Source organism: Neopsephotus bourkii, unplaced genomic scaffold (assembly GCF_033783945.1).
Source record: "Neopsephotus bourkii isolate Nb327-2 ecotype Australia unplaced genomic scaffold, CSIRO-AGI_Nbou_v1 NB_1574, whole genome shotgun sequence".
Classification (NCBI taxonomy): Eukaryota; Metazoa; Chordata; class Aves; order Psittaciformes; family Psittacidae; genus Neopsephotus; species Neopsephotus bourkii.
In genome coordinates, this window is record NW_026902050.1 from 7,197,421 (window position 1) to 7,221,285 (window position 23,865).

At 38.4% G+C, this 23,865-nt stretch overlaps 1 protein-coding gene across 1 annotated transcript in view; it reads right to left on the bottom strand.

The window, feature by feature from the left end:
* Nucleotides 1–19,591, bottom strand: part of BCHE (butyrylcholinesterase) — a 314,562-nt gene extending 294,971 nt beyond the window's left edge. Inside the window, exon 1 of the mRNA XM_061371674.1 lies at nt 19,560–19,591. The gene's annotated coding sequence lies outside the window, so the exon portion shown is untranslated. The remainder of the gene's footprint in view (nt 1–19,559) is intronic.
* Nucleotides 19,592–23,865: the final 4,274 nt, after the last annotated feature.

Below are 23,865 nucleotides of genomic sequence, written 5' to 3' on the forward strand. Positions count from 1 at the left end.
GCTGCAGAGTCACTCTGAAGCTAAAATGGCTAAAAGTGTACTTCAGAATTAAGCATCTATTCATGGGACTCTACAGACTGATACTTTGAGAAAATAGCCAACTATCACACAGAATATGGTTAAATAAGGAGTAATAATAGTTTTGTTCATTAAATGCTGCATAAAGGGATTCTGAGATAAAAAGTATTTATGGTATATCTGATGAAATATACCAAGTATTTCTCCCCTCTCCTTTTTATTTTTGTATTGGATACTGGTCCAAAACAGATAGAATATGAACATAAAATACAGAATATCCACTATTTAGTTATGGCCTATTTGAAGAAGCCACTCAATCTTATGCTCTTAAAGTTATTATGGGATTGATCTGAATCACAATTAATATATGGACACTTAGGCTTGATAGAAAAAAGGAACCACTCTAACTCCAGGTGCAAAAATATAGAACTCCTAAGGATGCTGGGATTTGCTGCAACATGTGCTCCCTCTCCTGCCCACTTCCAGTACCTTAAAACATTCTTAATTCTTCAGTTTATATAACTGAGGAAAAATTCATAATATATATAACAGCTTCCATCAATTCTTTATGCTCTGCATGGCTCTGGCAACCACTTTTAGAGCACCTAGTCATGCTGTGCATTATTACTTGAAATAAAATCTCCCTGACCAGATTCTCAGTGTTTAGATTTACGCTGACTGAAAAACAAGTCCAGAGGCATGCACATGCAACAACAAAAAAAAAAAAAATAAATCTCCACACTTCAAGAAATTAAAAAAAGGATGTACAAATATGCTGTTCAGATTTTGCCATGATAGCACTATGAATTTCATAGATTTGTTTATTGTAGACAATCAATTCCCAAAGCATTTAACTTTTTTATACTATCAGAAGCACACAACCTTTATGTGTAGAGGAAGAGGACAGTACTATGGCTCCAGCCTTACAGAGAGGAGGCATTATGGAGAAGCAGAGGTAGAATCAACTGACATAGCCTTAGTTGCTCACAAAATACACTAAGAGACTGTGCCTTTGGCTAGTTCTTCTTCTCCCTCCTCATCCTAACCAGTCTCAAGATCTAAATCTCTTCCTGAAATACTGTGAAACCAGCAGCACAAATCAAATTCCAGAACAATGATGGAAGCCTTCAAATAAATATATGAAGGTAAGGAAGGATGAGAATTAACACTGCCTGAGTTATTGCTGCATAATTCCATACTGAGCCAAGTTAAAAGTGGTAACCTGAATAAACCACATCTCTGGAGTTCTCTTTCTTTCAGCACACCTGGGATGATTAAAAGGAATACCTCTGAATACACCAGACATTCAAACCTGAAGGGAAAACCATTCCTGTCTGTCCCACTGTGAATTACAACCCAAATTCTGATAGAAAGAAACCTCGAAGGCACATCTACTTTTACTGGATCACATTATAAATGAGTTTGTTAATTTTTATGTAGAAAGCGTATGTGAGTGCATTTAAGCAAGTAATTCTCTGTGCATTTTGTGCATGCAAAATGGAAGCATGCTTAATTTTTGCAGTTCCACCTAAGTAGGTTAAGTCAGGTCAGTACAAGCAATTAATATAAATGAACAAGAAGTTCATAAAAGCAATTTAATTTGAATTAACAATTCATCTACTCCCATCGACTTGGCTACAGTGAAGGGATTGCTACTTTTACCTATTAACTTAATTTTTTATTTATGTAACATCCAGATGATAGAAGGTGAATATATGCAAGCATACATCTGTAGAGACAAACTCAGAATCAATGACACAAAGAATTTATAATGCAAATAAACAAAGAAAAAAATGTCAGGAAGATTTCAATATTGTTTTCTTTTTAGAGGTGGAGCCCTGAACTACTACTTTTCTAGGCAATCTAACATGTATTTCATATATTAATATTGTGCATGCTATATGTATGAATCATATCATTATATATGTAATATTTATTTATGCTTTTAAATACTTTCCATAGGCAATCTTCATGAAATACCCTTTTGGAGCGGTATTATAGAAGTGGATGTATCACACAAAAAGTAGTGGAAATTGCAAAAATCTGGACTTGGTTATCTCCGTGTAAACTGATGTGGGACAAGATGGCTGCCAGTATGCTATCAAGTACTCATTCACCAATATCTAGCATTTTCTATCTGTTCAGCTGTTACAACAAATCTCCAAACCCAGGAATGAAGATCTTAGACCATGGTTGCAATTGCTATGGAAACCGGTACCTTAAAGTCTTTGCATTTGGCACATCTGTCTTATTTTGCCAGTAATTTCTGAAGAAGCAACCTGATGGCATACAACACCAAATGACAGAAATAAATTAATAGAGAAAGGCAGTGACCATGAAGAGGACAGGAGGAGGCTGGGATGGAAAAATCTACTTTGACCCTAAAGGCACAGGTACGTGAGTTACAAGGGAAAACAATCAGAAAAGGGGATTCTACAAGTAAAATTGCTGCTCCATTCTCCAGTGGGCATTTCCCCAGATAGAGCAGGAGAGCTGATCTTACTCTTGATTTTAAGGAAGGAAATTTTGATTCATATTTACAAGAAGTGAGTAGTGAATATTACAACCAATACTGAGCAGCCCATTGAGGTTTAACCCACCAAGGGCAGCCAGATCCTTGAGCAAAAGCAATCCCACTGACGGGTTTGCCTTTGCTTGAGGCAGGAATAACCCAGACTGCCTTCCCTAGCATATTCTTCATCTGTGCTACAGGTACTTTTGTTTGGTTTGATAAGTACCCATAAATCCCACATTACTTTCCAAAGGATTTTAACTCTCAATAACAGTTTAGACAAGATGTTCCCTTTGTATTGCAGACAGGTAATACTTCACATAATACCATATTCTGCCTTTAGTGATCAAATTCAGACATAATTTGGGGGGGAAAGATGGAACTCTTTGGAGCTGAAATGGTGCATTTTCCCCTTTCCAGCCTAGAAAACCAGTTTTAGCACTGATCTTTTACATGGCAGCAGTTAGGAGTGCTTTGGTAAAAACCACAGAAACCTTCATCTCCCAACTGCTACAGTTTCCTATATTGAGTTCAAGGATACACAGATAATTTTCACTTATGATCTTAAGCAAATTATCCTCCCTGTAAGTGTTTAGTTTGCACCATAATTTTATTACCTCCAGTTCATAAAGTGTCTACATAGGTAACCTGCTAGACTCTGGATTGATGTCAACTGATGTAGCTAGTCACAGACAAATCATGCAATATAGCAGTAAGTAGAAACTGCACTTTAATTGGATGAATTAACATTTATTTCAGTACTGTGTTCTGCAGCTGTATGACTATCATGCACTGATTGAGATGGGAAACATAGCTGATTTATGTGGTCACTTTTTAATATGGACTGAGGTTAGGCTTCATTACAAATATAGCACTATAACTCTTTCCAAAGCTGTTCAAGCAAATGAAACACATCCAGACTTCATAACCAGCACTCACCAGTAAAATTTTGTTATACCTTAAAAAATGTACTGCTGGTCAGGACAGGGTCAGAATTAAACTATTTTGGGGGGTTGGTTTCTATGTATTTTCACAGTTAGAAATCACAAATCAAAATGTCTACTTAGAAGTCACCATTACAAATCAAGCCATGCTTTTTCTTTTCCTTGATTATTCTCCCTCTCTCATTTCCCTGCAAATAAAAACTATCCTATTCCATCTGCCTTCCAGTAGAGGAAAATTAGTTTCTCCCCTCACAAATATACCTCCTAACACCACTTTCTATCTTTTTTTGTGAGAGAAGTTAAACCTTACCATCAGTTTCTTTGACAACATCTGTCTGGCTGGACCTTCCATCTTCTGTGGAGAAGTTCTCCATATTCTGCAGGAACAAGCAAGCTACTTCTTCACCCTCCTCATTTGGGAAGACAGACAGACTCTGGGCTCAGCACCTTGCTGCTGCATGACACTCTCTTCCCTTTAGTTTTGTGCCAAAAGACAGGACAGAATTCACTGTAGTACTGCAGGGGGAAAATATGGTAAGAAGTGTGTTAGGAAATTCATTCAATAAATTGTCATGTTTCAGCAACATTTGTCTTCTTGAGGGCTTATAGAATTGCTCATTCCATTGGCACTTAAATGTCATGTTACCCATCATAACATCCTTGTTATCGTCCTCCAAATGCTTCCTTTTCTTCATCTCAGTGGTTCTGAGGCAAGTAAGATCTATGTATGACCCCTGCATTATAGTTTTAACCCTTCCCTCAAACTGAACATTAACTTTCCTGATCAGAATGAAATTTTCCTTTCCCGCTTTCTTTTTGGATTGCAATAACTGTGTCTACAAAATTCTATCTGTAAATGCAACTGCCTGAAGGATAAATTCATTCAGACTGGGGGGGTTCTGCAATTATCCTGCCAAAATTCAGGGGCAAAATCAACCATAATATTTTTGATGCTATTCTCACATAGTCAGCATCTGAGCTTGCCAAAAAATAACCTACATACAATTAAGTGTCCCTCCACATGACTCTGTACCTCTTTGAAAACTCTTCAGTAGAGAACATGCATCCATTTATATAAATACGATAACACATCACCAAGCCAGGCACTGAGGTAATATGCAGCCCTTTGCCAGGAGGGAAATACAGATCTGGGAAAGAGTTGTGCATTTGTCTCCAAATGTAGAGAATACACAGACACACAGTTTTGAGAATAACCTTCTTTTACAGAATTCAGTGACTGGATGCGCCAGCTGGGGAATGCCTGAACTGAAATGATTTGCCCAGAAAACATTCAAAACTGAAAGAAACAAACAGAAAAAAACCCTGAAACAACCCTACAATCAAGCCAAAAATGGAACAATTATTTGATAAAAATGAAGAGTTTGAGGCAGTACCAAAGATAGAAAAGAGTTCTCTGCAACAATTTAATAAACCTAACATTATTCCTGTTATTTAATAGCCTAACATCTTTTGGGGGAATATAAATTATTCAGTGTTCAAATGCCTTGTAATTTGATTTAAATGATGAATGGAAAAAATACTTTAATTGTTAAATATATTTTGTATGCATCACATAGGAACATCAACCAACTTGCTGAAACAGGCTCTCAGGAGAACTGTATGGCTCAGAAGACTGCTAATGGGATGTGGCATCCTTCATCATTAAGATCATGTGTTGAATCCAGAATGTGTTTGAAGTAACTGGTAATGGTTTCTCAATATGGCTAGAAATTCAAAACAGAGTTACTAGTTCCCTTCATCATATTCCCCCCTCCTTTGTTCAAGAATATCTGTTACTCCTGGTGCAGGAGCATGGAAAATTTTCAGCCCTTCTTCCCATTTTCTTCAAGTTTGATCATACTACTGGAATCCTTACTTCATCCTTTGGCCATGCTGCTCATCTCATACCTGTTTTCCACATGCTCACACCATTATGGTATGCATGTCATTCCTTGATCACCCAGCTTTGCAGGTGATACCTGAGTGGCATCAGCAACAGTGCCCACCTGCCCAGACATGGCATTGGTGATCACTGCTTTTCAGGGACCTTTCTTCCCTGCTTCTAAACACACTCCCACAGTTCAACCAACTGCAGTTGATTACCTCCTTTTTTTCACTGTCCCTCCACAGGGCTCTTTGATTGGCAGGATGAACTGGATTGACCATTGCTCTGCAGAGACCTCCATCAGCTGATCCCAAAGCTGCCTTCCTTTGCACAGGACAGTGTTTACAAGCGGCACTGGCCCACCTATCCCTCAGCACTGCTCACCTCCTTTGAGCTATCCAGTGTATTCCAACTGCTCCACTTTGCCAGCATGGCTGTAGCTACCCAGTTTCACTGTAAATGGTCACGCTCTGAGGACTGCCACTCATGCTTCTGAAAGGGCTACTTCTTCAATCTGTCCAAGTTCCCCCTCAGGGATAGCACACAGCACCTCCCTCCATGCGTGTGCCTCTCCAGACGCACCAACACCCCCTTCATGTGCTTCTTCCCTTTCGCTTCTTCAGACAAGCCCCTTCACTTTCTTTCCTCGCATCTCCTTTTCCTGTGTCTCCTCATGTGCTTTCCACCTCAGCGGTGGCACCACGTCAGCACCTCTGACAGTCTGAAGCTGTGACAGGCTTACTTTACAGAGCCAGCTGGAACCTCACAGGGCAGGTCACAGCCTTCTCCCACATAGGGCAGTCACTCACTGCCCAACCAGAGCCCTGGTCTTTTTAATAAAGATATGTTAGGTTTGCATCTATCTCAGCAAGCTCTAACAGGTGTTGAATGATGGTGTCACTTACTTTGACAATCCAGGCTAGAAAGTCCACTTTTGGCTATGATCTTTCCTTTTATGCACCACACTAATTCTTAATATTTTTCTACAGAAAACTGTATCCAATAATTTTTTGCTCCTGCTTTTCTCTGTAAAATGCGTACCGGCCTAATCACTAAGGCCTTATTGGAGCTTCTCCTTAAAATACCTAAGATGCTGTAAGGTAACCTGCTAAAATCTAGTTTAATTAAAGCCACAATCACTAAAAATGGAGAGCCCCTTGTCACTGCAAAAGCAGAGAACAACAGACAGGCAGTCAAAATTATAGTATTAAACTGCATTGCAGTAATCTTTGCGTGCATGCAACAAATTGGTTTCCTAAAAATAACAATTTTCATTGATTTTGTTGATTGCTGAGACAATACCCAGGAGCTTTCATGGGAACTCCTCATCTTGCCACTAATCTGAACTGTGCAACTTTGAGAAAATGCAGTTCACATTTGTAGTTTTGCCTGCTGCATCTAATTCCTTTGAAGGAACAAGTATCTAACTATCTGTGAAGTTCTTAGTACAACAGATCTTCAATCTCTGTTGTTTTTTTTTGAGGTACTGCTGTAATACAAATAATAGTGGTTGCTTTGGGTTTGGGTTTCTTTGGTTTTGTTTTTGTTTGGGGTTATTAGGCGGGTTTTCTGGGTTTTTTTTTTTTTTTTTGTTTTTTATAGTGCATGTGATCACTGTTCATTAGTTTTACTTTTTTTTTTATCCCTCCACTCCCTTTAAATCTCTACTCTGAACGACTGCAAGAATCATCATAAAAGCAAAATGGCCACATAAAAATATGTAGATAAACTAATGTCCTTGAAATGAATGTACAACACACAAAGGGGCATGGCCAGGGCAATAGTTTATATTAATTAATAAAGCTGATAAAAATGTACTGGATCTCAGATGTATAGACACAGGTCAGTTGACCTAATAAAAGTTGAATTTTATCCAGAAAGCTTACCCCTTTTCTATCTTAGGTCATCACTGTAGTACTGAGGGCATTGTCTACTCTTAACATTCAGGAGTCTACCTACCAGTGTTGTACACATCAATGGAAAACTCTCAAAAAGTGAACATCCCTATTTATATGAATAAAGGAATTTCATCCTGCATGAGATTTTACAAAGATATCTTTTAATATCTTTAAAGCTCTCCAGCTTTCTTATTACGGTGCTCTTTAGAAATACAGAAACAAATGGCTATTCAGGGGAAGACACATGGCTTGCCTGAGGCAAACTGATTAAATGTCTAAAATCTAAGACTTTTAGTTAAAGGATGACTAAAATAGATGAGAGGGAAAGAGATGGAATAGTTTAAAGATAAGATTTTACGGAATTAGAAATATCATTTTTATAAAATAAGCTGAGAGAAGCTTAGCAGAGTTCCCCCAGTTTTTGCCACTAAGATCCACAAGGATCTCTTGCAGGTTTTTCAGCTTTCAAATAGCCATGTCTGAGATCACCACAGGCTTACAAAGTGTGCCAGACCATGCCTTCTCCCAAATCCTGTATCTGTCCACTACAGAGACATTTAAACGACCAGCATAACTTCAAAAAGTCTGCACCAGCAATTTAAATAGAGCCATAAATTCTTTTGGATGATAAACACAATGAATGTATTTATCTCCTGTAGGGAATAATGAGGTTCTTCACAGGAAATGCAACAAGATTGAAAAAAAAAGACTTGATACTCTCTCTTAAGGTTGACATAAGGTATATTTCTATTAAACTCAACAGATACCTAATAATGAATAGAAGAAACCAAAGAGGAAGCAAAATTTTCAGAGGAATACACTGAAAGGTTTACAAATATCATTAAAGAAATTAAATGTGAAATTTACATTAAATATTTTTAACTTATTTTAGAATAATTTTGTCATTTGGAATACAAAAATGTAGCTAAATTTACCATCACAAATGCCTTGATGATAAATGTGCTAACAAAGTTTTTACTGGGAAGAAAAGGCAATCTCTTTTCTTAATTACTGCACCACAAAGTCATTCTGAAACACACTTTGATGCTTTAAATTTCCAGTGAGGAGTACACTTTTGAAAAATCACTACAATGGCCACAGACCTTGTTTTCATAAAGATAACACATTCAGCATCAAACAAATTTATTGTCTGCATTTCCATGGACCTATAAGTCTGTAAGTTTCTTGCAGCATTCCTTTCTGTTAAAATTTCAAAGGCAGACCCAGAAAATATAGACCACAGGGGCAGAACTTGTACAGTGTCACTACTACGCTATCACCAGGAGCTTCACTCTAAATTGGCAAATATAATTTCAGAGACATAGCGGGTTTTTATTGTCACTTGTTTTCAATTTCAAAGGTATAACTTCAAAGAAAACAAAAGTGACCTGTAGAGTTTGTGTACTGGAAACCATCAAGAAGTGAGTTTTATTTATGTAAATTGGGCAGAAAGAAAAGATTAAAAAAATAGATGAAAGAGCAGTAAGTGAACAAGAGTATGTTGAATATAGTAAGCCTAAACCATAACAAAGTTTTTTAATCATTTGCAAACTGCTTAAAGAGAAAGGACATTAATTTTACTGCACAGATTTGCACAAGAAGGCTGTGGGTGAACGCTGGGTTTTAGAAAAGAAAAATTATTTTTAGAAAACTTTCTGAGGCTTCAAACCTGATTTCCTTGTGCTGTCTAACACCTGCAAACTGAAAAAGCACTACACATTTGGCTCCATTTAGTTAACTTGGCAGTAGTGGTTTCCAAACGATTAATATCACCTTTGTACAGACACAAATAAATATGCAAGTTGCACTGCACTGAAGATTGAGAACCCCGAAGTGTAATTAGCTACTTGCATGCTTTTTACCAGCAAATAGAAATACACAGCAAAAAGAAATAAAGGAGAAAATAGAACCATGTAACATCATTACTCAATAAAAATGATGTGTTTATAACCTCATTACTCGCATTTTATAGTCGTGGATTCTGAAACACAGAGAAGTGGCTGTGCAAGGTCATGCTGGCTGAGTGTTCTGCTCACTGTTTCATGAATTGCTTTTTTTCTTGAACATATATAGCTCACGACAATAAATTTAAAAAAAGGCCTTGTCTGACACGCAGATAAGCATGGACTTAAGATAAGCTGCATCTCCTCAGCTTCATTTACAACTACACAATTTGTTGATTTCAATAAACCATATGTGGAAATAATATCAATGTTAATAGAAACATGCAGAATTCTTTATGGCAATGTTCTGGTCTCTCTGAACTCGGTGATAAAATTTCCATTGCAAATAAATTTTCCTCACAGTATTGGATTTGAACCTTTGAATTTTATAAATTGTCTCACCTGAAAGTGAACTTCTGCCAACAAAATAATTGCAGTCACTCCAGTAAAGTCTGGATCCACTTCTGAATTAAGGAGTGGAAAAGACATAAAACCACATCTTTTTAGCTAAGTCTTCAGGAGGACTCATTTGCTGATTTTTATTTTTCTCTATGCCTCTGGAACAAGTGATTCCACCGAAGAAAGACAGTCAAAAGGTGAATGGGTGTTTACTTGACTAAATCAAAATTAAAAGAATCTTTTTCTATGGAAAAAAAGATTGTGTGGTTTGCGGGTTTTTCTCTCCCTCCAGAGCCTTCCCACAAATCATATTTTTCTGCAAGTAATACTACGCTATTTTAGACTGAAATGATATCAATATGCTTGACCAAAGTTGATTACATGATGCCTTTGTCAAAGCTCTAGGATTTCTATGGTGTAAAATGTATATGGCTATGGGTATTTACCTTTTCACTGTTTTACAAATGCGTGTGCCATTGTGCCTGAATACAGTTTTAATCCAAGAAGCATTTACATGAGCCATGCCTGGGTTTTAACAGATTCAGGCTGTGCTCCAAAGCAGCATATATCTACCACAAGCTCATGACTGCTCTGAGAGAGAGCAGGAAAGAAAACTGTTAAACTTTATCTTAATCCAGCTTTGAGAGAAACTTGGCAAGTAAAAAGACTTCAACTGTCTAAGAGATAATGAACTCTATCAAAATATTATTTTTTTTAACATGCAAACAGAATTTCTGGGTCCTCTCTCAGATCAATTGAACTAGAACTGACTCCAATGAAGACCATGGCATGTCACCAATTTTGTTGTTGTTGTTGTCAGAAATCTGTTAGAACAGGTCTTTAATTCTCTCCAGTTCAGTATTACTGCGAAAATAAGATCTACATTTGGCTTTCTTAGTGAGACCAACTCTTATTCCTAGAACTGTAAAGAATTACGCCTCATATGCAGTATTTTTCATGAGAATCAGGCCAAGAATCAGGTCAATAAAAACATCAGAGGCAGTGAATGCTGAAGTTCATATCTTAAAAACAATCAGAAAATCCATAAGCTCCACTCACAAACAAAATTTTGTTCCTATTATGAATCAGATTATGAACCAGTGGGGAAATCATGACAGCTCTTATGACAGCTGAATATCACCATAATAAACCAAAGTCTCACATGTGACATGTGGAGATGCTTATTGATAGAAATGTCTGAGAATCCATTCAGTTGGGCTATAGGAAGCACAGTCCAGACCACTAACATTGACAACAGTAAGCCACAGTGTTCACACTGCTTTTCTGCTGGACAAAACACACCACGGTATGACAAAAATGCCATTGTTCCTCACAGATATTATTTGGATTTAGTCAGCAACTCCAGAGCAAAGACAGCAATTAAGCAGTGTTTAATGACACTGGCAAATATTTAAGAGTCCCACCTAGTGACATAATTTGTGGGACTGACAAAAGACAATATCTGCTGAAACAACAAACTAGGGCCAAATTCCAGTCAAAGGGTAAGATCAGAAAGACTTGCATTCAGAGTGAAGAACTGCAAAACATCTGAAGGAGCACAGCAAACCTGAGCTGATTTTAAAACTGCTAAACTAATAGACTATTCTCACAATAAAAAACATGGCATCTCCAAATATCACCTGGAAACTACTTCAAGTCATGCTGACTTGGCTTACATTTAGTTAAATCTTTCTCATCCTGCAAACTCTGTTCTTTGTTCTTGGCTATCCTTGTGTGCATGTGTGTGTTTTCTTGTGTTTTCTTACACGTGCACAGATGGGGCCAGAGAGGCAACAAGCAGCTTCAGGTATCCCTGACATTTTCAAACACAGGTTAGTTTTGGGAAGAACCTATCCTTCCTTCTAAACTTTCTCATCTTCAAATAAATAATGATCTACCTGCATAGATAATTTCAGCTGCTGCAACAGTATACATAAATATTTCTGTTTAACTTGCTCCACTGGTCAGCCATCATTTAACAAAGCTATGCTCTTTAAAAGGCTTTTAGTCAACTAAGTTAGTATTTCTAAACCCTTAATTATCTTTGCTGAACTCCCTGTGTATTTATGGTTTTGTCTGGTGTTAAAATGACTAGAAATCAATGCAGCTTCCAGCATGTGGTCATGAGATTCCTTTTTAAAAAGCTAATATCTTCCTGATCTTTCACATCCTGCAGACATTAATGGAGCTCAGAATGGTATTAGTACTTTCTGCTGCCAAATGACACTGCAAACCTTGTGTTTCTGTCAAAATAAGTCTGATTTCTAATTTTGCTGACTTAATCACCTTTGGCAATATCTTACCATGCAAATAGACCAACTCAGGGCCAGGTGCTTGGTTGTAGAGTGCAGTCTTTTACAGCATTAGTGTCAAAGAATCCAAAACTTTCTTGTGCTGTGTCCATATTATTTATTTGTCCTTGCAATATCTGAGGTTATTCAGTAAGTGGAAGAATACAGCATCATAAACTGAGGAGGCAATGTCAGCTGTCAGCGCAAATATCTTGGATTTCTTTCTTTGCTTGCATGTATTGGGAATACTGAATTATATTTCAGCTTTATTGGCAGCTGTTTTATTTTGTATTAACAATGACCTAGATTGCCAGTTTACAACCTGCCTGCAAAGCAGTTGAAACAGAGCTGAACACTCCCAGATGACCTCAGGAATCATCTGGCGGGGACAAATAGTACAGCACCATAAGCACATGCCTCTTCTAATACTTCCAGTTCCTACAGAGCTAGGGTATAAAATATTGCTATAATGCACCTAAATTCAGGATTCAAAGTAACTTAAATTAGTCCAGGAAATAATGCTCATGCAAGCATATAACAGGGAACTCTGACATCTTTTGAGACACATAATGCATCCAGCACTACAACAGGTTAGGAACTCAACATCAATCTATTTGCTTTCCTGCCAAAATTTTGCAAGCACAAAATAGCTGCAAAGACTGAGACATGTTAATATTTTAAAGATGTTAGGAAGGAACCTCCAGTTTTAAAAAGTCAATGGGATTATATCAAACACTGAAATTCCTAGGGGGTTTCACTTTTTAATACTGATGCTTTTCAAATCTTATAGACAAATTTGATGGATTCAATTCAGAGCAGTTGTTCGGGGTTTTTTTTTAATACAACTCCACTACCCAAATCTTTCTCTCTCCAGTGCTTACTTCCAAAAGAAACTAAGTAAACCTACTCTTTAACATGCTATACTACAGAGTATCACCGCCAGCATCTCTGGCCCTGAGCCAGGAATTCGTACCTTACATAAGCATTATTTTCATTAACAGATTGATAAAGACAATGTCAAGTCCAAGAATGACCCTGACGATAAAACTGCAGCATCATCCTCTTATTAGCACCACAATCAGTCAAAAGCTGAAAGATTTTTAAAGGAATTTTGGGATCAGTATTCTATCAGCAATATTGATGGCTTGGCTTCGCGAGCAAAGATTTGGGAAGGGCTTTAACCATGCTTACTGCAAGCACGATGACCAAGGGCATGTGGGATATGCAAAACTGGTTGGAAAAGGCTGCTTAGGCAATCAGGGAGTGTCCGACCAGGCCTGTCATCGCCTGAGTAACCTCGAGCTACCCATGCCCCGGTCTGCCTGCATGCAAGGTTGGATCTGCAGCTTCCCATGCACCTTGTCACCTACCGTTTCGACCCTTGCCTGTCCATTCATACAAGTGAGAGTAAGCCCTTCCAGCCTGCACAGTGGATTTTTCAGGTGAGGCGCAGTGTGCGCAGAACTGGCCTCACCCTTTACACCTAAGGCTTAACTGCCATGGCCTAGCTAGCTAGGATGGTGACAGGAAAGTCCTCAGGTCGTAGGTTTTGTAAGAGTGTCCTTCTCTTAGATGGAAGACCTTACAAGGCTAGATGAGCTCCGTCTGCCCAGGTTTGAAAATAGGAGTTTTCCTTCTCCTATGAGGAAGGCCTGTCTTCACTAACGAAGATTCAGGATGGGCTTTAACATTCTGAGCAAGACTGTTATTTCCTGGGTCAATCTCGAGTGACCGCTATCGCGAGCCCATTGAGGCACCAGTGGCACTGCGGTATCACTACGTCTAGGAGGAATTCTGACTTAGAGGCGTTCAGTCATAAGCCCGCAGATGGTAGCCTCGCGCCAGTGGCTCCTCAGTCAAGCAATATACTAATGATGGCAATTCATGGTCATGTCAATCACACATTTGGGTTTTTTGTTTCAAGGTAGTATTTGCTCTTACTCTTTCATCCTTGTCTCTTACATTGTCATCCGCTCTAACCTCAAAGCTTTAAAAAAAAAAAGTTTCTCTTCAAGTTCATTACAAAGAAAATGTTCCCCTTCTCCTGTTGTCCAAGTCTCTCTCTATGAATGAAATTCAGATTCATATGGAAAGTAAGAATGTACTATGGATACTAATCCTTTTTTTAACAGTATTTTAACAACAATGTAAAGAGCCCTACTAAACCAACACTGTTATTCAACATGGTCATTCAGAGATGGAACTTTTGTACCTGAATTTCTTCAAAGGGAGATGTTTCCACAGGGAACGCTGGTCAAATTCTGTCCTGCTTGTGTTCAACTCCTAGTTATTTCAGTGGTGGTGTGTAAGGTCCTCTAGTCATTCCCATACAAAAAGGCGTCACTTAACCAGCTACTTAACCCTTTGTAAGAAGACAGATGGTATGCAGGCACCTCTTGCACTCCTTCAGCATAAGAAACAAACTGTGAATATCTTTTGTTTTCGGTTTTTAAGGAAGGAACACAAGACTGCAAAGCCACAGATTCTATGAGAAAAGGATCAGAAAGGCAATATGACCTCAGGAGTGAGTGAAGGAAGACCAGGGAACCTCAACAGGATACACAGATATATTACAACCTAATTTATCAAGCTATCCACATGCATGAGTATTTCACCCAAGGGCTCAGTATTTCAAAGAGTGTAATTTCATTTTTAAATACAGTGAATGACTTTACTATGTGCATACTCTAAGTACTGAAGTTACGCATTTCTGTGATACAAATGATTTTTTGTTTTCTGGAATGAAGGAATAATAGACAAGAATGGACAAGGAGTTATGGAGAAGTCTGTAGGAGGTAAAAGGAATGACATGGGCTGTCCACCTTTTCTCATATAACTCCAACTGAGAACTGGTGTTTGGGATGAAGTTCTTATAATCTCTGTCCACTGAACGAACAAGATATTTAATTTTCCCAGTACATGTGCCTTGTTTGTTTAGTTGATTACCTTCTCTAGAAGGTAAATATGTACAATGCTTGGAAGTGGTTCCAAGTGAGGAAATCCAACACTTACCATGGAGTTTCCACAGAAAGCGATGAGTTCAGTATGGGAACAGAATGAGCCTTTGTGGGACCAGTCTTATACTCCAGAATAGGTACTGCCTTTGTGGCATGTAAAAAACACCATGAGAACTCTGACCAAAATCTTCCTCTTGTGTAAAGAAAAATACTGATAAAAAAAATATGCTGCATGCATATATGGGTAACCTTGCAAAAGAAACACTGAGTTTTTAAAAATTCTAATTAATAACAACTTAGACTAGAAGTGTTTGTACTCACAAAGGCTTGCAATTTTTTTTCCATTAACACTTAAAAATTTTTGCACTTTATTATACCACAATTAGGCATGGTTACAAACTGAATTAAAACTATAGAAGCAAAAAGACCAACACACAAGAATTCACTAAGACAAAAGCTACATAAAAAACTGATGGCCTCTGCTTTCTCTCTTTGTTTCTACACTGGAGGAGGGGGTGGGGGGAAGGGGTGTGAAAGCACCTTAATACTCATCAAGCACCCTGGGGTAAAGTTAACCTCATCCCTGATAACAAGTGCTCTCCTTAGAGCCTTTGCTTAGGAAATGATTCAAGAGTATCTAAGCGATACGAGTCAGGACACATCATATGATCTCGAACGACCAAATCATGACATCAGAGTTTATCTTAACCCATCGTTCCTGCACCTTCTACTGTACTTACCTCCTTCCTGATATATATTCATCTTACCTGATCTTAAACACTTGCAGCAACAGGTATTTCATAAAATCTCTCTTTTGTAAAAGGATGGAAATGAGATGCAGAAAAGACCTAAATGGAGCCAAGTATCAGGAGTGCAAAAAGGAAGAACCATCAGAACAGGTGTGCGTGGAGCCACTTTAGAAGACTTCCTTCATCTTTGCCTTGCAGTAAAGTCAGCCAAAACAGGTTTTCAACATGTCTTACTTTCCTACATTCTATCCACTTCTGATTAGAATGAACGCTTTCTCTATCAGTATAGGTTTGTCCAGACAATATTATTGAGTGGCTCAAAGTACAAATAAAAACAAGGGCAAAGAAAGGTTAATGCTAATACACAGGAGAAAAGATAGCATTAGTGGATATATTGGTTTTAGTTAATGAGCCAGTAATAAACAAATGTTCATTGCCTGTGAGCTCAATACACAAATATTTAATGAATTCTTATTTTCAGACACATATAGTCATGACCAAAATCACTAATCCAAGAACTGTTTTTCATTATTAGGTCAACAGTCTACATAATATGGGTCACTCATTCAGCTTTTGATTAAGTTGGCTTAGCCCTGTCCAGTGATTCCAGACTATTTGGTTAAGAGAGATATCAAAATGCTCTGCATCACATTCCAGTTCTGTCAGGATCAAATACCACCTCTGTAATATTTACTTCCCGATGCAGATAGCTGTTTGCAAAGGAAAAAAATGACATTTCTAATAATACTCATGGTCTGCTCTGTTGCACAGAAAATCATTAAAGAACCAGCACTTCTGCTTTAATACCTCATAGGGATGCCCACATTGAGACTTAGTGACTGCACAGTGTAGAAACCAATCCCCAATGTGCTGTTTGGGGATCTGATGGAAATGAATATATACTGGAAATCAGAAGGAAGGAAAAAAAGAAAAGCTATGTAAAACAAAGTCTGTATTCACCCCAAAAGCAAGAGATAATACCTCCTATGCTCTTTGTAAATCACCATACTGCTTGCACAGTGTCACAGTAGTTCTGCAGCTTGTAAAAACGATTAAGGTTAAATTAATCAAAATAAAATTTAAACAATTATATGACGGAACAGGATACCAAATAGATCTTTAAAAAAAAAAAATATATAAATTAGTATTTTCATTATCCCTGTCTGTAGCTGGAATACATCTCTGTTGACATAGTGAAAGCAACAAGCCCAACTGCTCTTCTGAAGGAAAATATTACTGTAATCCAGAAGTGATGCATATAAGAGAATAAAATCAAGACGGTCTTTCTTTGACAATTCCCTTTTTTTACATTTTGGCACTAAATTTTTCCTTCAATGTCACAAAGTTCAGTTCATCACATCACATGGATTCAGTTTTCCAAGTATCTGTAGGTCCAACTAGAATTCGTTTTCCTGCTGGGCTGAGAAAGTACAAATTCAGAAAACTGATATTGGGACATATCTATTTGCATCATACAAATCCGTCTGGTTTTATTAACAAGGGTAGTAAAAACTGGGCTCAGCAAAGGGCATACCGTGGCTCCCATTGATCCAAGTTTTTCATAAGCATTCACACACACAAACTCCTGATCACCTTGCATAACTACAACAACTAACAAGCCTTACATCTGCATTTTGAGCGCCTCCTCCAACAGTCATGGATGAGAGAAGCATACCCAGTTTCTTTCTGCTACATCTGAACCATGATGTTCAGCTAGCTAATAACTGCTTCTTTGGTGGATCATTTACCTTATTGTTCTTGTTTTCAGTGGCACAGTCACTAGTGAGAGCTCCAGAAGCTAACCAGCCCCAGTGATTGCTCTAATATTAGGATTCTAATTCAAGCTTGTTTTTGTGGATTTCTCTCTAGGACAAAAGTCCAGACAAGATTAATACTCACTTGGTCTTTCTCTCACCTAGCATCTCTCTCTCCAAGAGTAGCCTATCACTTTCTGAAGAGAGTAATCTTGTCAGATAGAGTTCTTAAGCAAAGATATTCCATACCTGTGAGACTTCCCAATCTCTTCAAGAAATGGTAGATTTGAATGCAAGAAAGCAAGAAATGCCCTTCTGCTCCCTGCATGCTGCCTGACTATTCTGGCCACCACTGCAACCCTACCTAGCTGCATTTTTTTATTTTAATCTATTGTAGTCTTGTCTGGGAAATCCTAAGAGATCATGGCAAGTTTGTGGATATGTGAATACCCAGCCTGTGAACCCTGGTGCAACTGCATGACGTTAGTTTCTATTTTTTTTCCTACAGTATGAAGGTCAAAGAGCTTGGCAGGCCCAGAAACCAAACTTTCAGCATCTAGGGGACTCTATGCATGAAATCTGATGCACGCAAGAATTTCACGCATGACCAAGTTAGGCAATTTGTCACATGTCAGGGACAGGGGTGTCAATATCTTCACTTTAAGTGCTCAAGGACACACCTGGGATTTATGAATCAATGTCCTCTTAGGGATACAACCATAAAAAATCCAAGCTAACCTACAAAGACCAAAAGGCATCAGCCTCTGAGTCCAAATTATCATTTACAGATTTTGATGACAGAACTAGGTAATTTCTATTCACAGGTAGAGACAGAAAATAGGCAACAGGAGTAGGCAAGGTAGCATTAGGCAAAGCATAGCTTATTAAATTCTAAAATATCCCTTTTTACATTGGTTCTATTAGATTTTGAACTGGGAAGTTTTGCTCTAATTATTTGTAATCTTATGTTTACATTTTTCAATAGCTATATTGCATAAGAATGATAAAACATATAGATTGTGCAATTTTATGTTTAATGAAAAGTCATTGAAGAGCTATGTTATAATCCATGGATTTAAATAAAAATAGAATGCATTACTGTTTAGAGATTTCAAAGTCAAAGTTTTTAATGTCCACCTATCTCTGCAAATGCTCAGCTGCAAAAATCTGCCTCTTTTACTTCTGACACAGAAAGTTACCATGGTCAGGCACAGCTTCATGAAACCAACATTAAAGAGGGTGGCAAAGCCACCACCAGATCATTTCTACATAAAATGACTGTTGCCGCACATAGAGTACTCAATTACTCGTGCAAATTCGCTGAGCAAATACAGCTATGGTGCATGCATATGCAAATGGTGGTATTTTCAAATTCAAAGACATGCACCTGTGAAGTGACTTTTTTAGAGGTCAGCTGAAAATATTGGCTGTCTGCCTAAGGAGCTCAGACTTTTCAACACATATCACATATTTCCACAATTATCCACCAGGCTACCTTGCCCTTGTTTTCCAAATTCTTTAAATTAACCTAGCAAGATTACAAGACAAATTATCATTAACAGATAATAGAATGTCCTAAAAGGAAATTAGTGCAAATAAAAAACCAGGAAGAGAACTAGGAAAAACTTTTTAGGGCTATATTTACTCTTGTCATATACTGTTATGATAAATGACATTAGAGTGATCAACCCACACAGGAAAGATTAAAGACCTGCTGTGGTATTCCCCACTTCAAACACTTTAACGTGGAATTCATCCAGTAAATTATCAGAAGTTGCATTTTTCACTGGAACTGCATTTCGTTTTCACAGTGTGCATGCAGTTTACAAATATTTCTCTGTGTGTACTTGTCGTGGTTTGAACCCAACCAGACAGCTTGTTACCCACTCCCCCCCCTTTCTTGCCCTCCCCTTACTCCTGGAGGGACGGAGAGGAGAATCAGAAGGAATGCAACTCCCACGGGTTGAGATAAGAACAGTTTAGTAACTAAGGTATAACACAAATCACTACTGCTACCACCAATAATAGTAATGATAAAGGAAATAACAAGGGAGGAGAATACAACACCCCATCACCAGGCGACCGATAACTCGCCCCCCCCAGCCCGACCAAGCACCGACCGACACCTCCTCCAACCCTGCAGTCCACCTGGCCCTTCCGGGTAACTCCCATTTACATCCTGGGCATGAAGTGCTGTGGTATGGAATACCTCTTTGGTCAGTTTCGGTCAGGTGTCCTGTCTCTGCTTCGTCCCGGCTCCCCTCCTCCCTGGCAGAGCATGAGGCCCACAAAGTCCTTGGCCAAACCAAAATGTCACTGTTTTTCAGCTCTGTTCCCAGCTGAAAGTCAAAACACAGCACTGCACCAGCTACCAAGAAAGAGAAAAATGACTGCTGCTGCTGAACCCAGGACAGTACTTTACATAGAAAATCTCTTTATCAAGTGCTCAGGTCCTCGGTAGGATGTGTTAAGGCCAAGGTGCTTGCAGGGCACCAACTGTAAGAGAGGTTTGGAAATCTGCAGTTGCATGTTGTGATGCAAGAGTATCTGAAGTGAATTTTGCCTTCAAGACTCTATGCTGCTTCTTGAATATGTCCTTGAAAATATCACAATCTAAGTGAACAGAATGGCTACTCAAAAATTGGGAAAGCTGACAACCTGAACATGATCATGATTTCTTACTCTATTGGTTGAGCATCTAAGCCCCGTAAACAGATCTGGCTTCCTCAGCATCTGTGTTATAGGAACAGATGTCATTTCTACAGCAGTCGGGGATGCAAAACCAAATATAAAGCACCGTATTACCCAGCATACTAGAGGAAGGAACTTGAGGATGAAAGTATGAATCCAAATCCAGAAGCCCAAAGAAGAATCTAAGTTTCACAAAGGAAGAGGTGGCTCAGAGACTGTTATTCCATACGGCCTTAAGCTGACATCAGAATATGGATGTTCATAGTCATTGCCTTGCAGTTCATTTCTTGGGCAATCTGGGAGGCAAAATATGTCTCTTTGACTTATTCTTACTGTGCAGTGTTTGAGAATTCTAATAGATGGGAAAAGAATCGATTGTCAGGTTGCAGTAAAGACATGTTCTTATTTTTACAAACTTCTTTCCAGTATCATAATCAAGATTTTTTACCTTGCTAGACCAAACTTACCAAGTTTCATCCTAAAAATGTTATGACTGCTTTAGCATACATATATGGAGAAGTAAATCCACAAAAAATGCAGGTCCTCAGTGTAGTTATAACTTGCCATGAGTTTGGATAGCTTGGGGCAGGATTTTACCTTCTCACTTCTAGGATCAGTGTAAGAACGGCTATCGTTTGCATTGCCTTCTAAGAAAAGTCCTCTCAATGCATGTCTGGAAGGAAAAGCAACAGTGAGACAGTCACTAACTCCAAACAACTCCTTAGTTTATGTCTGTACCTCAACTAGCCAAAGGGGCGATTCATAGGCCTGAAACCCAGTTTTTTACATTTCTATACTGTATTTTCATACAGATTAATCGAGCAGGATGTTTCAGCATATACAGCTGGTTGCATAATCAGACTAGCAGGAAAGCCATCACCTATTTTGGGACTAACAAGCAGAGAACTTGCTCAGAACACCAGCATTTTATCCCTGCTTCTACTGCAACATCCAGATCACACTTGAGAGCAACTTGCATTCAAAATCATAAGATTCTGTCTGCACTGACCTGCGGGTAGTTGACTACCAGTCTGGGTATGTATTATGCTACTGTAGTATAGGTTGTATAAGAACCATAAAAGAACCTGAAAAACACACCTTAAAAAGACAAATTCTGAGCCTTCACATCAGCAGTTTTCAAAGTGCTGGTGTGGTCAAACAATCCAGCACATTGTCATCTTTCAGCTCAGCTGTGGTTGGGGAAATGAATCAAGGCTTTCAAATGTCTGCTGTGTGGTAAAAAATTCTACAGATAGGTAGGAATCCTTTTATTATCAATATAAAGTGTTATATAGAAAACATGCATTTCCAAAGAAGAGTGAAATAGAGGCAAATCTTGTGAAAAGTTTTGTCCTTCAAAATGCATTAAAAAAACTTCTAAACTTTTCTAAAGAAAACCTTAACTCTAGAGATTGGTTTGAGGAAGGGGAAAAAAAAAGGTAATATCAAAAAGCAACATAAAGACCGAAAGATACAGTATCAAGGAAACAATGTGATGGGAATTGCAAGTTATACCTGCTGCCATTTAAAAAGGAATTGGGGTGTGGGAGACTGTTTAGTGCCCCGTGATGTGGCACATAAGTCAATAAAATTTTTGTTATTTCAGTAAAATGCCAAAATATGAAATGTTACTTCATTATTCTGTAAAATTCCATTATACAGTCTTATTGCTTAACTTTGCCTCAACTTAAGCTAACTTAACTTTTGTAACTGCTGTCCTGTATGCAGCATCTGAGTTACGTTACCAGGAATATTTTTGTTTACTTTCCTACAAACATTTTGGTTTACTTTTCTTATCTCAGCTATTTATCACAATTGATGCAACATTGTGTAATGACAGCAATATTAATAGCAACACATCAATAATAAGATTACTTTTTATGTTTCACAACTATGCATGGAAATTTCCAGAAACTGCATTACAAATTATTACTATCATGTACTCAGACTTCCATAAATCCTGGGCAAAGTAGGGTAAAACAGATAACAATTCAGTAACATCAGAATAAACAAAGAAATCAAGAACATAGAAGTCGAAACCATTAAGTCTAATCTTAAAAATACAGAATAAAATTGTTTTTTGTGTCATACAAAAAAAAAAAAAAAGGAATAAACTGATCCTGAATTGACACAAGGTCTCCAAAGGGTGTCTCACAGGAGTCTTAAACAGAGAGCTGAATGCCTCCACAAGAAGCTCACTTAAGGCTGCAAGTAGCAGATGATGACAAATGTCGTTTGTTTTTCTCTTGCTCCTCCATCTACTGGAATCAGAATAAAAAAACCTGACTAGTTCCTACTTACACCTCAGGGAAAGTTTGCATTACCAGCCAGGGGTCTTTCAGAGGTCCCAGAGTGACAACTTGGCCATGCAGGGCCACGCACAGCCCTAAACAGCAATTTCCAGTGAGCTGCAAAATCGTAATGACTCTGCTGGTGATTTTGCCCACTGGAGTGCCCCAGAAGACCACTGATGCTGTCACTGAAAACAATTACAGCTTTAGGCAGTCATTAACTCTACCGTTATCTCTATACCACCAATCATTACTGCTACACCTCCCATCTACCCAGGCTACTGCAGTCAGCAGGAAGCTCTTCCCCACAAGCTGCATTGCAGAACCATCCTCCCCCATCTTCCCTCTTCCTGTAGCTGAAATAGCCTGGCCACATCCCCTTTGTCATATAACACCAAACCTCCGTTTTCATTGCACTGATGAGGAGCCCATCTCTGATGTCACTTTTGCATGACTGTGCTGCATCAGCAGGGACACACAATCCCAGCTTTACCCTGTCCTCTTTTGACCATTCACAGGAGGGAGGGAGGTGAGCAACCGCAACCCAGTTAAACCGCTTTTCCTGTTAACTTGTCTTTCTTTTTGCCATAATTGTTGCAAAAATATACATGCACTCAATCATTTTCCAAAACACTAAAAAGTCCAGCCTAAAATTGAACACAGTAACTGCTGTCATTTAACAAATTGCGGTTTCTTTGTTTGTTTTTGAAGTCTCAGCATCATTCCACTTTCCCTGTTATATGAGGATGCTGTGCTGACAAGATTTTTTGGGGACAAAATTTACACATGCAATAGAAAAGAGAGAAAATGCATCCAAACCTTTGGATTGGTCCAAATACAAAATTACCACACACTGACTTATTATAGGGGTGCTCAACATTTTTCACTCAATCAACAAGAATTTCTATAGCAACTGCCATTGGGATTCTTACTATTCCATTTGTGATTTAACAAGTGGCCTGTAGGAAGGTGAGACTTGCTTACAAAGCAAACTGTTTCATTCTGTGATTCTATGATTGCATCTTTCAGTATTTTTAAGCAGCTTAACACATCAAAACAAAGCAAAGAAAATGGACCTACGAGAGATGTCCACCTCTTTGTGCACCACCATGACTATGCCTACGAACCCTTAGACTAAGACATGGCAGGCAGTATAGCAGTCAGAATATTGTGCATTTCTCTGTATGAATTTTAAGTTCCTAAATAAGTAAGTGACATGACCCAGATAAGGTACCAGTGTAAAATGAAAAAGACAAGTTGCTGCCAAAACTAACACAAAAGTTCCTGGCTAAAAGGTGTTAGAAGCTATCAAATGACATTAACTTCAGTGAAACATGACCAAAAAACAGCCAACAAACTGCCAGTCTCAATCATTATTCTCTCTGTTCCACTTGCTTTAATGTCAGGAAGATATGAGACACTCACAGAGATAGCCTGCTTGGCACCCACTAAAGTCAGTGTCTAGGCTCACCAAGAAAGTCAGAAGCAAATGCTGTCCACAGGGACTTTCAAAAGGACATTGAGAAAATCTAG